At 43.2% G+C, this 14,837-nt stretch overlaps 1 protein-coding gene across 46 annotated transcripts in view; it reads right to left on the bottom strand.

Annotated features, from left to right (window-relative positions):
* LOC132597126 (metabotropic glutamate receptor 7-like) overlaps positions 1–14,837 on the bottom strand; it is a 303,251-nt gene that overhangs the window by 203,482 nt on the left and 84,932 nt on the right. For 28 of the 46 annotated variants that reach the window (XM_070045229.1, XM_070045244.1, XM_070045248.1 and 25 more), the window contains 2 exons: positions 6,562–6,705; positions 5,482–5,790 (listed from right to left, as the gene is read on the bottom strand). The exons of 15 other annotated variants lie outside the window; for them this stretch is intronic. The gene's annotated coding sequence lies outside the window, so the exon portion shown is untranslated. The remainder of the gene's footprint in view (positions 1–5,481; positions 5,791–6,561; positions 6,706–14,837) is intronic. 3 more of the 46 variants (XM_070045241.1, XM_070045250.1, XM_070045243.1) reach the window with 2 other exon arrangements.

Below are 14,837 nucleotides of genomic sequence, written 5' to 3'. Positions count from 1 at the left end.
GACCAATGCCTCATTTCCAATCTGGTACCCTGGAAGAAAACAGTGTATTTCCTTTGAGGTCTTGAGAGGTTTTTCTTCAGTTTTGTTTTGGTTCATTTTGTAATCAACCTTATTAAGGTATCATTTACATACAATAAAATGCAGACATTTTTAGTCAAGGGTTCAGTGACTTTTAATTAATGTATACATTTGTTTAACTACCACCCCCATAAAGATAGATAACAATCCTAAAACCCTAGAAAGTTTCCTCCTAGGCTTTTGCAAAAGTATCCCCATCTCCCACCCCAAGGCCACCACGGATCTGCTTTTTATCTTTAGAGATGACTTTTGCCCAGTTTACAATTTCATGTAAGTTGAATAATACAGTAGGTGCCCTTTTGATCTGGCTTCACTTGCTCAGCATATGGTTTTTGAGATTCATTCATGTTGGGATGTTTTAAACCAGGACTTTAGCCTGGGTGGCTGATGTTGTCTGAAGGCACCTATAGGTACATCTGAGTCTCTGGCATTGTCACTGTCTGTTCTTGGCTCAGTATTTTCAACTTTACTAAGAAGCACAAGGTTGAAGTAAGGAAGATCATTGTCAGTATAATGGAGGTGAAGTGGGTTCTGTTATATAATATTCTCAGCAAAAATTGACCTGCTTGGAATCACTGTGTTGATAATCGACAAGGATTCTCTTCCTCCAAAAGCCTTGATACTATAAAACTTCTAAAGGACGCTGTCCTAGGACCCTTCTTTTAGTTTTCATATTTTGGGAAACATTTCTGGAAAATTCAACTGCTCGCAACCTGAAAGAAGCAATTATTCACCTGAAGGCTAACTCTGCTAAAGTTGAGTTGTCCGACCTTTACATGCTGATAGAAGCCAAATAGCCTTGCAAAAGAATGCTCTCTTATTGGATATAAGCATATAGATTGTTCAAGGTGGACGTGTGTATGCAGTAAAGTGAAAAAACAAAGAATCTTTCAGTTTCCCTTGGTTTTTTTTATTTTTTCATTTGAGTTTCCATAGCGTATGCTAATAGCTCAGGGAAACCTCAGGTTAGTTTTAGGTCCACTCTTTACGTAAATGTTGAAGTACTCCATACCCACCTTTTTTCTACCTTCCTTCTTTTCTTCCATCTTTCCTTTCTAACTTCTTATAATCCATTATACTTAATCCTGCATTTGCTGAGGTGGCAATTAGTGTAGGAAAATACTGTGAAATTTTGCTGTTCAGAATGCATGTTGACCAAATTCTATATTGAGAAAAGGTCTGAATTTACCCAGAGTAACCCTTTCTCAGCGTCTTTGAATAAAGGCCATAGAAAGTGGGCTATATATAGTATCCTGACAGGTATGTAGAATTCATAGCAATCGCCCTCAAAGAGCTTACCTAGCGTAGATGCATATGAATGCATTTAATAATTGCTTTATTGGCAGCAGTGCCAACATACGCAGTCTGTTTGGTTTTGTATCATTCTCATTACCTGCTCTTTACCACTGTATACATTGCTAATGGCGTGGTTTCTATGGCTTGTGAATTTCACGGCCAAATAATACGTAATTTATTGCTCACTTCAGTTTAGAAGATGGAGACTTCATAAATTTTCGTGTGCTCGTTGCCCCTTTGGAATGTATTACACTGAGATCAGTCAAAGTAATAGATTTATTCCAAATGTGCGTGATAGGTAGACATCAATTAGGACTGATGGGCAATATTTCTTCCTCCAGCAACATAACAGTTTTTAAAGACTAAGCCATTGAACGTGGAGTTACTGAACATGGGACTCAGTTCACTGGGATCCTTCATAGAAAAATAAAGGACAACTTGAATTGGATTTGTGTGGCTTATTCAAGTAGTAACTAATCAGCTACATCTTGGTGAACTTAATTTGTCACAATCCTTTGGTATTTTATTAACTCTCTTCCCCTTCTTCCCCCGACTCTGACGAGAACGGATCATGAGTATCTTAAAACATACTAAGTCATCTTCCATCCCTGTTAATCTAACTACAAAAGCACACTTTCCTTATCCAATGTAACTTACTTTTAGAGTGGCTGGGGTTTTAATTCTCTACAAAATTAAAACCAGCAAAGAGAAACATTTTCAAGGAGCCACCACATTGTAGAGCCTTAGAAAGAAGACTTTAGAATTAAGGACAAATATATCATTTTATAGCTAAAGCACCTGAGGCCTAAAGAGGGAAGGTAACCATCGAGGTCAGGGAAAGGGGTTGAAGATCAGGTTTCCAGCTGAGAAGGAGTCTAGAGGGACTCAATCTGAGCAGGTCGGAAACTGAAAGGAGACCACGAAAGTTCTGGGAAGGCTGGCATCTGGCCTCCAGTGTGGGATTCAGACAGGGAGTGGGCCTGGGGGAACTGAGCTTCTGCAGTAGGCAGAGAAGTCCACCTCCTCTCCGGAAAGTGCCACTGACATCAGGGAGTTGAGGGGAAAGAGCAATGAATTCCAGTCCACCTGAGAAAGAAGGCCAGTCTGATTAACTCTGAATTTAGGCTTATTTCAGATACTTCTTGAGAAAGAACTTGGACAAGAGCAAGTCCCACGCAGCCTCTTTTAAATCCATGCCCAGTATTTTCTGGTGGAGCTGCTTAAACCCTCCAAGTGACTCCAGTATTTTAATTTCACTCTGTAATTCTGACAGTTCTATAATTGATTATTTAATGGGAAAATAAGTAGGGTCACAAAAGAGTGTGAATGTATTTTACAGGATGAGGATGGGCGGAGTGGAGCAGTCTGGAATAGGACACCAATAAAAAGGGATCTTGATAAAGAAGAACGTCTATTAGAAATGGAGAGGAATTCGCAAGGAAATTAGTGCCTGACACCACGCCCTTCTCTCTGCATGTTTAGAAGCTAGTTTCTAATTTTATTTTCATAGGCGATGTCCCTGTGATGAATTCTCTTTTACCTCCACACTATTTATCACATGGACATATTGTGAAGTTTGTGTGAGAGAAAGCAAGTATTAGAATTTGTCTTGCAAGGAGCTATAAACACTTCCTGGAACAATCTAGGGTAGAAGGAAAAGGAAAGGAAGGTGGAAACAAAGGAGAAAGACAGCTAATGATGCTGGAGTCTCTCGCTGGGATTTGTGGTATCTCTTTTTGAAACTAAGTACAGAAAGTCAGAATTTGACTGATTGTTTCTTGATCACGGTTTGTTTTCATTTTTGTTTTTCTCTTGCTCTCTCATCAGTTACTCCAGCCAGTGCCATGTCATTTTCAGTTTCAGTAAGCATGCCTGTCGTGTTTCCATTTGCATCATTCATGCAAACGTTGATTGAACTGATGACCCCGAGTTATCACGGAAACATTAGATACACCAGTAGATACATTTCTTAATTTTAGAAGAAAATTACCGAGTGAAGGTTAAAATAACTCCTCTTAAATTTGTCATTTTAAAAAAACTTTTCCTAACATACAATACTTCATTGCCTAACAATGCCAGATAAATGAAGAATTCCTATGTATTCATGAATGCAGGCTAGTCTGTATATTTTTTGGCAGGTATGACCGTTACCGAGGGTAACGGCCTGGTTTGCTGGCCATGTCCTGTCTCCTAGAAAGTTGTAGTTTCTGTTGTCTTTCAGTTGGTCCATTGGATATCAGAGGTGAATTTATAAAACTATACTTCCCTTTACACTTAGTTTTTTGTTTTGTTTTGTTTTACTTGAAGTATAGTTGATTGACAATGTTGTGTTTCAGGTGTACAGCCAAGTGATTCAGATATATGTATTTCTTTTTCAGATCCTTTTCCATTATAGGTTACTACAAGGTATTGAATATAGTTGCCTGTGCTATACAGTAGGACCTTGTAGTCTATCTACTTTATACATAGTATACACTTACTTTGTGTGATCCACGCTGGTCAGACCACAAGATTATTTTCACTTCTGATATAAATTTTTCCGGTCCAACCTCAAATCTTTGATAAGAAGATAGTTTTTAGCATGTGTGTGCTCTAAATCCAACAGTAGTTATTAGAGATATGATTTTGCACTAGGTATTCTTCGCTTTTTTGTTCTCGGCCAACCAACTGAAAATTAGCTTTTATTTTCTGCTTGGTTTGCTAGATGTTTATGACTATAATAAAAGTCTTACATTTTGTCTCATATCTTAAAACAATCTGAATTAGCAATGGATATTGTGCTATACATAGGCGCTGTGATATAAATATAGTTTCTATCTTCAAAAACATATAGCCTAGAAGGAAACACAGACACATATGCAGCAATTATGGCAACTGCATTTGTTTACTAAGTGAAATAGTACTGAGATGGATAAAGTGCTAACATGCCTTCAACAGGCAAATCAGCTTCAAAAATAGATGCGCAGTTCTTTAAAAATCTTTTTAACATTTTTCCAGTTACATGTAGAATATAACTTAGCATAAAAACGGTATGGGTTTTATTTTAAGTAATGTAGCATTTTGACATCCTCATAATGAAATTAAATCCAGAAGGAGGTTTCTCTCCATGATCTCTTGAAATGGTCCTTGATCATCCACAATATTTCCCATCATCACAAAGGTGGTACCAAGGGCAGGAAACTCCAGCATTATTAAAGTTTCATAAAGCAAAGTCAATTTTAAGAATATAATGTCCCCAAATTGATAAAGGTCTTGGCAGATAATTTCAAGGGAAGCATAAATTATTTTTTGTTTGTCAGAGGGCAAAAATATTTAGGTTGAGTTAATAAATGGTAGAGTTTTTGAGTGGAGAGTGTCCTTAAAATATTATGTAGATCTGTAATGTCAACAGATGCTAGCCACATGGCATTATTTATATTTAAACAAATTTAAAAATAAGAAAAAAATCAGTTCCTCAGTTGCATTTGCCATATTCCAAAGATGTTTATTAGCTCTATGTAGCTATTGAATACTGCATTGCATGGTACAGATAATAGAATATTTTCATTATCACCAAAAATTCTATTGAGCAATAATAAAATTATACCCAGATATTCACAGAGAAGGCAACCAAGTCTCAAGGAATTAATATAACTTCCCCAAGATCACACAGCTATGTTTTTAAAGAAAAAGAAAATGACACAAAGAAATAGTAAGAGAGGCATTAAGGAAACCCAGTAAGTTTCTGGAGCAGTCAAAGTAGGGTTTAAAAGTGCATACTTAGCTGTTAGCAGGGTTGAAGCTCTTGATGGTTGGTAAGATCTACCTGCCTGAATTTGGACATTAGCATTTTATGCAATGAATTAAAAGCAAAAAATCATTTCAGCGAATGGCTACCAGCTCCATAGTTTTAGCCACTGCCGTGCTTCCAGGTTATGTTTATCACTTTCATGTACAGGGCACCACTGTGAGATGTGATGGTTTATCTGACCCCAGAGAAATCAAGAAATCTTGTGGGGGTTATGGCTATATTTGAAAAGGTTGATTTTTAAATGCATCATGCAGACTGGCCCTGTTTTAAAAGGGATTCCTGCCCTCAAATAATCAAAATGTAAACTGTCTTCTCACCTTGCAAAAGTCAAAGATAGTCCGTGCATCTTTATTATTTCGTTGAAATCCAAATATTATTTTTCCATTCTCTAACTTGTTTTCCTCACAGTGTGATCAACTATTGCCAAGGAAGGAAAGGTTAGATTTATCAGTCAAAGTTTGCTAAAGGCCCCCTAGGTAACTGAACCCTCAGGAGAAACAATCGTCATGTATTCTTTTTCTGTTGTTTCAGTATCTTCGTAAAGAGTCATTTCAATATGTTTGGTTCTGTAGCAGAGGTTCTAGTGAAGTGCTTATCTTCCTCAGAGGTCCAGAAAGCCTGCGAGTCTGTGGGTAAAGATGGGTAAGGAGAGAGAGGGAAGGAGGCTAGATAGAGGCTCAGTGCTGAGATAAGGACAGTGTTCTAAAGCCTCCTGGGGGTGAGGCTGGGGTGCACAAACACCCATGACTAATCTAGACAGAAACTGAATAATCAAGGGGACGACCAGTGTGAAGTCATGTGGTCACCTCTCCCTCTAGAAATAAACATTGCCCTCAGTAAGTCTCCCCCCTGCCCCAGAAGAGCATTAGGAAGGTCTGGAGAGGGGGATTATTGGCAGAAATGGAAAAAGCAGGTTGAAGGGATTAGCCTGGAGCAGAGAGACCAAGAAACCCAAGCCAGTAGATGGAAGGCAGACTTTTCATGGAAGTCTCCAAGCCCAAGTCAAGTTCTGGGACCACCAAGTACAAGTCAAAGAGTGCTCATTTAACCCCTTTGGGCCCCCACGGGAGTGGAGGAAGGCTGGACTGAGAGGGAGAAGGGGCCATTGAAGGTACAGTATTTACTATGGGATTTAACTCCTCAAAGGCCTCCCAGTAGCTTCAGATCTGCTCAAGAATCCTTCATGTCCTGCTGGTTTGCAGCGAGTGGCTCACAGCTTCAAGGCCTCCTCTGCCAGATGGAGAACTATTTCAAACATCCTGCCTCTATTTTGTACTGTAGCGATGCAGACAGCAAACCTGACCCCATTTTCAGGTTCTAAAGAGAAATTCTAAGTACCTGAAATACTGAGGAACATGGTGGCTTTTATTTAAGATGCGGAGATAGAGAGCACATACCTGGACTTGGGCCTGCAGCAGCACCAAATTGCACCAAGAGTTCCCTTTATTTTCTCTCGCATCTCTGTTTCTCCTTTTCTCTCTGCTGGATTAGCCACGGGGACTCCAAGTTCTTTCTTGTGTGGTCCTGGTACCAAGATTCTCCTGGGAATTATAAAGCTATTCACCTTCTACATCGAGCACTTATTATTTTTTCCCCAGCAACGTAAGTCATCCTTAAGAGGGGTCAGGGTGCTAGCTCTTAAATATATTTTAGTCATCCCTTTGTACATTCTCTTTCTTGGAGACTGCTCCTGACATGGTGTTCACCGTGCTCTCAGCTGGCCTCCTGAAGTTCTGCCCTGCCTTCTCCACCAGGTACAGTTCAGGAGCTGCCTACCTCAGGGTGATAGGTTATCTTCTAGTTGCTTTATTCCTTTCCGTTTTACATTTGGAGAGTATAATTGGAATACATAAACTTCTCTGTGACCACAGTTTTATTTGCAACCCACAGGTTTTGTTATGGCGTATTTTCATTATCATTCAATTAATAAAATTCTAATTCCCATTGCGACTTTATCTTTGACCTACATAATGATCAGAAGTATGTCTTTAATATCCAACTATTTGGTAAAATATTGGTTATATAGTTTTAAATTTCTTGCTTATTCGGAGTCTTGTTTTATAACCAGAATATAGTCAATTTTATAAATGTGCCACGTGCACCTAAAAATTTCTGCATAATATATATATTCCATCATTGTTGGTACAGTGTTTTATGTAAATTTAGGCCAAAGTTTTTAATGATGGTATTCAGATCTTCTATAATCTGCTGATTTGTTGTTGTGGTTCTATGTTACTGATCTAGGTAATTCAGATTTTTCTATTTCTACTTAGATTTTTGGAATTTCCCTTCATATATTGCATTGAAGTTTAGATTTATATATTCCTTGTAAAGTAACAATGGGTTTTATTATCCTGCCTTATCGCCAGTGATACTTTTTGCTTTCAAATCTATGTTAACATTAAAAATTCTTCAATTTTGCTTATTGTTGTTATGCTATAATTGTTGAATCCTTTCATTTTCAATCTGACTCTTGTCTCTTGTAGGTGGCATAGAATTAGGTTGTTTGTTTGTTTCAATAATCCTTGTCCTTAATTTGAGTATTTACAGTTAATGTATTTTCTTACAGACCGTTTACTCCTTGTTTACTCTTTGTCCCACCTTGTTATGTTCCTTTTGCTCTTCTTTCTTCGAGATTTCTTCAAATTCCATTTTCCCTTGTATTAGCTTGTTACTTTTACATAAGTAGCAGTTACACATGTACCATGACTTATTAGCTCTTTTACTGCTTCTCAAGCAATGCTGAGATCTTAAATTTCTTTTACTACTTTTTCCTCTTCCGTTTGTTTTAATGCATTCTAATTTTTGATATATTTTATTACCCTTTTGTGTTGTTAGATTTTATTTAGGTTTATCCACTTACTTATCCTTTCTGTTTTACATAATTCTTTATAAAGTCCTTATTTTCATCTGTGATAATCTTCCTTCTGCCTGCAGGTCTCCCTTTATAATTTAATTCAGTCAGTTCTGATGAGAAAATATTTTCTAAATTTTGTTTGTCTGCAAATTTCCTTATTGCATCTTTCCTTCCAAACAACAATTTCTCTGCCTCTAGAATTCCCAATGGGCAGTTCTTTTCTTTAACTCTTAAAAATGTTATTCCATTATTTTCTAGTATCCATTCAGTTTCGCTGAGAAGTAAACTGTAATCTTAATCCTATTGTTCCTTTGAAAGTAATCTCTTTTTCGTCGGGCTGCTTTTAAGATGTCATGTTTTTCTTTGCTGTTCATGAATTGTGCTGTGGTGATCTTAGGTGTGGTTTTCTTTGTATTTGTTCTTGTTGCATTTTTTTAGTGCTTATTGAATTTATGGCTCCATATATTCCTTTTAGTTTTAGAGAACTCTCAGCTGTTAATATTTCTGAAATATTGTTTTCATCCCAATCTCTGTCTCCTTTTTTCTTTGGACTCCAGTTTACACATATGATAAAAATGTTTACTGTGGCCCATATGTCTCAAATGCACTTATGTGTACTTTTTATTCTTTTCGTTTCCCGTGCTTTAGTCTTAATATTGTTACTACTCTATCTTCCAGTTCACTTACCTCTCTTTACCTGTGTCCAATCCACTACCGAGTTTTAAATTTCGTATAATTTTTAATTCTATCAGTTCAACTTCAATCAGTTTATAGTTTCTAGTTGTCAAGTTAAATTCTTCACCTTGTCATCTATTTTCTTGAACTTGATAATATTTACCAAAATATGTAAGATCTTTAATGTTTAGGTCATCTATGATTCTGATTCTGTTTTGATTTTTATTCTAATTCTCCTTTTCTTGGTAGTCTTGGTGGTTCTTCAGTGAATACCAGACTTGGGATATGACAAGTTGTAGAGAATCTGAATGACATTACAGTTGCCCTTTGGATAACCTGGGTTTGAACTGCACAAATCCACTTATACATGGATTTTTTTTCAATAAGTAATACAGTACTACATGATCTGTGGTTGGTTGAATCCTCAGATTCAGAAGCACAGATAAGAAGGGCCGACCATAAAGTTATATGTGGATTTTTGACTGCACAGGGAGTCAGCGTCTCTAACTCCTACATTGTTCCAGGGTCAACTGTATTTCTTGAGGAGAGAATTTCCTATTCTTAGGTAGGGAGCAGAGGGGAAGATCACCTCAGTCACCTGGACCAACTTCATACTCATTTTTCTTCTTTATAAGGTTCAGTGTAGATGTTGCATCAACCTTCCTAACACACAGACACACAGACACACACAGACACACACGTAGAGACTTCCAATGTCCTAATTCATATCATTAGTTTTCCATTGGGCCACAAATCTTTCATAGGTTCTGAACCCCATTTTGTCTCTTCAGCATTATGAGCCAACTAAGTCTTTGCTTTGACTTCAGTTAGCTTTTGTTTGACTTCTTAGCATCTTGTCTTGTCTACCTTTTATACATGGAAAATACTGCAAGGGAACACTGTTGCTGAATCCAGCTCAGTTCTCTGAATCTTTACTCTCTCTGTGATTTTGGTCCTTAAAATTCTAGCTGCCTTGTTATTTCTCACTTCCAACTCTGGTTTCCTTAGTCCTATGACATTGTCCTAAGATCTACTGGCTTTTCTACCTCTTAGGAGCCACATTTGGTTTCTCAGACTTTTGCTCTTCATCAGTAGTTTCTAAATGACTGGGCTAGAAACGCATGTGCAGAATATTGTTCTCACTTCAGTGAGTTTCTTTCTCTATTTTACTTTTCTAGGTCATGGCTACCTCAGTAGCTTTCTAACGCTCAGAGTCAAATGTTGCTTATGATTTATCTGGCCTTTCTAGTGTGTTTTCCTAAGGTAAACTGATATAGTTGGAAACAGAAGTTCGTACCCACCATTTAAAAAATTCTGTTTTGTCTATGAATTCTCTTTGTCCCATCTTCTGTCACTTTTTCCTACCCAAAATTCCCATTCTCACAGATTATTTTAAGATTAAAAATTATTAAGCTAATACGTTAATTTTGAAAGGAATTAATTTTGCTTTGAACAAGAACATAGATTGGTGAATGGAATATGGAAGATTCCTTAAGACCTTTTTCATCTCTAAGAGTAGTATCCAACCATCGGTACCATCATAAGTTTGTCAACTATGGAAGAAAGCAGTCTTTATAAAATCAGCATTTTTTTTCTTATTTTTTTTATTTTTTTGTGTGTCACCAGGACTTGCCTTAGACCACAACTCCTGGCAACACCAAATATAAATGAACCCTGTTACCCATGGGCGTTTACTTGGCTCTGCCACCCTAAGATTGGCCTCCTGGCTCCTTAACCCCAGGGGACTCTAAGCCCTGGGCCACATTCTTGAACCCAAGCCCTGCTCCTCTGTCAGTGGGCAGAATAGTCCTGATACCCCCTGGACCAGGGACTGGGCACATGGCCCACATCTGCCACCACACGGGTCAGGGCGAGAGGGAAGAGGGACCTTGACATTCTCTTCTGGTTTCCCTCTGGGGCTTGGAGTCAGATCCAGGCAAAGACCCCTCCCTTCCACGTGGAGCTCCTGGTCCCTCATTTGCAGCGCCCAAAACCTGCCTCTGGGGAACCCCTCATTTTGCTCCTTTCTTTGGCTGAGGGTGCTCAGGAAGGAAGCACTGCTGAGACCCAGAATCCCAGGACAGAAGATGCCCAACGAAGTAGGCTAGGCCAGCCCCAGGACATGATACCAGAACTCCCTCCTAAACAAGACTGAACTCATCACACAGATGGGGAAACTGAGGTCGAAGAGGGCAACGGCTTACTGGCGGAGCCTGGAGCAGAGTCTCTAATGGACACATTCCATGTTACCACCAAAACATGGGATTTCTAGAGTGCAGCTCACCCCGTGCTGACCCCCCCCCCTTAACCTGGCCACCAAGGTCTCGCTTCCATAATCCCATCCCACGACACCCGCCCGCTTCCTGTGTCCCACACAACAGCCAGATTAGACCCCTTGCCCTCAGGCTGTCGTTCACAGGGCTCCTTCTCCCCAAAGCTCCTTCTCCCACCTCTGCCTGCCCAAGTTCAACCAGCCTCTTTAGGGTCCGGCTCAATGCCGGCTCCTTCGTGAGCCACCCAGAGCCCTCATGCTCCTCTAACCTTCCGAGGTGCTTTGCCTCCACCCGCACACCCCGCACTCTGTTGTCCACGTGAGCTGTGGTTACGGTGTGTGAGCTTCCTGAAGCCGCAGACCACCTCCCCTCTGGGCCCCAGCACCTGGCGCAGGACCCAGCACTCAGTAGGTGCTCAGTAAAATCTCCTCCTCATCTGATGCCCTGCCGTGTCCTACCAATAACTGACAATAATGGCTATTGTTTATCGAGCATATACCATAAGCCCAGCTCTGGTACTGTCTCCCATCCTCATGTGATGGACCCAGGTCACAGAGGTTGTGTGACTTTCCTGAGGTCACAGCTCTGGAACTGGAACCCCACTGGTTCTTGTGCCTATATGAGTCTCCTTTCCTTCCCACTCACCTCTTCTAGGTCAGACCACCATCATTTCCTCATCCTGTCCTGTCACTAAAGACTTCCCATGACTCCTTGTGGCCCACTAGACAAAATCTAAACCCCTGAGCATGGCATCTAAACTCTGTGACATCTGGCTTCTTCCCTCTTTGCAGCTTCTCCTCTAGTCTCTGAGCATCACCTCAGTTTCCAGCCTACTGTACCTTGATTTACTTGTAGGCTCTGCACATGCTTTGCCCTCTGCCTAGAACACCCTTCCCCTACTTTTCCTCCTGTGAACTCCTACACATCTCTCAACATCCAAGATCAAGGGTTACCTTCCATTCTAGTCAGATGAGACAAGCAGCAAACGAACTGGACACAAAATTGAGAGCTCTACGAGGGAAGGACCTGTGTCATCATAGTATCCCCAATGCTTAACCCATAATCAGTGCTCAGTCAACATTTGTTGAATGAATAAATGAATACTCTCTATATTCTTGTTGACTAAACGGAGAAATGGCAAAAGAATACAAGGCCACAGTATGCAGGGCTGGAGGTGGAAGGGAAGAGACTGAGGCCAGGAAGGCCAAGGACGTGGTGGAGTACAGTGACAAGTACTTCAGAGGCTGCTCTGCAGCAGAGCCACGCTCTTGGCAGAGGGAGTGTTTGTGAGAGACAGAGGAAGGAAAGTGATGGTGTGAGGGAGGCTCTGAAAGTATGTGTGTGTGTGCACGCACACGCGCATGTGAGAAGGCGGTGGGGATGTATGCGGGGGAGTGTGCTGCATTTGTGAATCAGTCTGTGAGAGCGGTGCTGAGGAAGTATGTGAAGAAGCGCGTGTACGTGGCTTGTGGGTCTGTGGCGGAGAGCCCGTGCGTTCTATTTGTGCATGGGGGTCTGCGTGAGAAGGCGAGGGTGTGGGCCACGAAGGCTGTGCCGGAGGTTGTGCATGTCTGCGGGGCGAGGGGGTGGGGACAGTGATTGAGAAAGACAACAAGGAGGGGACACCCGAGGGGGGTGTGAGGGAGAAACCGCAAGTGTGCGGGCGTGGAGGGTGTCGTGAGCACGTGCAGGAGACGGTGTGACCGTGAGTGTGCACGACGCGGAGGGTAAGGTAGGATGTCAGGGCACTGCTGACGGTGTGGCTGCATGGCCTCGGCCACGGGCCGGGAGCCAGAGGTGGGGGCTGGCCCTGGGCCCAGGGTGGGGGGCTCTGACCGAGCAGAAGGTTCCTCAGAGTTCTCCCTGGGGCCACGGGTGCCAGATCACCACGTCCCCAGGTAGAGAGGTCGAGCAGGAGGCCCAGATGTGTGTGCGCGCCTCACATTTTGTCCACAGCAAAACCTCTGGGCATTTATTTGTCTTTGTCTGTGTCCGGGTGTGCACGCCTGTGCCTGTGTGCGTGCTGCCGGCTGTGTGTCTGTGCCTGTCTTTGTCTCTGTATGTATCTGGGCCTTTGTCTCAGTGTGTGTGGCGGTTGGTCTAGGCTTGCCCACAAGACTGTGTCTGGGGTTGTGTGTGTCTACGTGTATCTGTGCCTGTGGGGCACCGGGCGTCCTTGATCTGTGCATGTCTAGGTAGGGCTGCGAGCATCCCCCTGGACCGCCTGTTTGTATCTCTGTCTGTGTGGCCTTAGTGTGAGTGGGAGAACGTTGTGCTTTGGAGACTGTGGATCTAGATCTCGGTGTATCTTTAAGTGTGAGTGTGTGCTTGTGTATCTGCATGTGAGAGTCTGCCATGCGTTGTAGTATGGAAATGCTTATGTGTGTCTGTGGAAGGTGCCTTTGTGAGACCAAGGATCTCCGTGTGTCTCTGTGCCTCTGTGTGTGTATGTGTGTGTTGGGTGTGAGGGGTTTGTCACAGACTGGTGAGCAAGTTAATCTCAGACTCCGTGACACGTGGAATAAAATCACGCTCCCATAATGGAAGAGAACCAACTCTTCACCCTCTGCCCTGGGGGAGCCAGTGGGGGCCAGGGCCAGGCTTAGGCCCCTATGCAGGGCCCCCTGTGGCCTCAGCACCCTACCCCCGCCTCTCCTCTGCCACACCAGGCTCATTCTGCCTCCAGAGTGCCCCGGTGCCCACTGCTGGCTGGGCTAGGCTCCAGGACATGTGATGGAGCCTTAGAGGCCTGTCCTGGGCCCCCCAGCCCCACCCACTGCTGAGGAGGGCCCTGCCCCAGATGGGAGGGCGGGTGCAGGAAGGAATCTTTGGGCCCCTCCTCCTCCCGGAGGGGAGAGATGAGCTGCAGGCCCGACCTGGATCTTCCATCTCTCAGCAACAAGATTCCTGGTGAGCAGGCTGCGAGGCTTGGCAGGGCGCCTGCCAGAGACCCGCCCTCACCCGCCAGGACGCCTGGGTCCCCAGGGCCGGGCAGCAGCGGGTTCCCTGGGGAGCTAGGAGGGCCCCAGAACTTCAGGCTACAGCTGCCCGGGACTATGGGAAAGCCAGACCCTTCCAGGCTCCCACCCCCAACCACAGACGGATCCTCAGGCCCCCAGGCAAACCTCCACCCTTCTTCTGGCCTCTCCCCAGCCTCGGCCTTTGCTTCAGAAAACAGACCAGCCACCCAGCACCACCCACTCCCTACCTGAGCCTCAGCACACACCCAGCCTGAGTTCAAGACCTCACCTCTGGGTTTGAGGGCTCTCAAGGCCAGGACTGTGCTGCTTATCTCAGAATGGGGCTTCTGAGGACAGGGCCATGTGTCCCGCAGCTGTGAAATCCCTCTTGGTCTTAGCACTCCTTCCTGACTGAGCAGTCAGGCACCAGGAGAGGATTTCAAACCCAAGGCTGGGGACACTGAGGCAGTGAAGCTCTCTGCCCTGCCTACTGTTATGAATCAGAGGCCAAATCCAGTAGTCTAGACACACAAGTTCTTAATTCTGTCCAGCGGCAGTGGCTGCAACTTGTTCTTCCCCATAGGGGGTGCAATTTCGGGGGGGGGAGGCATCAGTTGGAGGGAGAGGGGAATGGGCAGGTGGACCCCCCTCAACCCTCAGACTTGGATGAGCAGCCGGAGAGCAGGTTTGGTAAGAGATTAAGGTCGAGGAGAAGAGAACCCAGATGCTCCAAGATTTATGACCCTAATTCTTCTCCCTTAAATTCCCCTCCAAGCCCCCCAGCCCTAGCCTGGTCCCTCCAGGGTCATGCTGTGGCCCCAGGCCAATGTCAAGGCCTTAACCCATCCATCAGTTGTTGCCAGGGAGTTTCCACCCCAATGGGTCCCAAAGGGAGGAGATCAACTGAC

The sequence above is a fragment of the Globicephala melas genome, chromosome 3 (genome assembly GCF_963455315.2).
Source record: "Globicephala melas chromosome 3, mGloMel1.2, whole genome shotgun sequence".
NCBI classification, from domain to species: Eukaryota; Metazoa; Chordata; class Mammalia; order Artiodactyla; family Delphinidae; genus Globicephala; species Globicephala melas.
The sequence above is the reverse complement of the archived record's forward strand: the minus strand, read 5'-3'. Positions and strand labels throughout refer to the sequence as shown.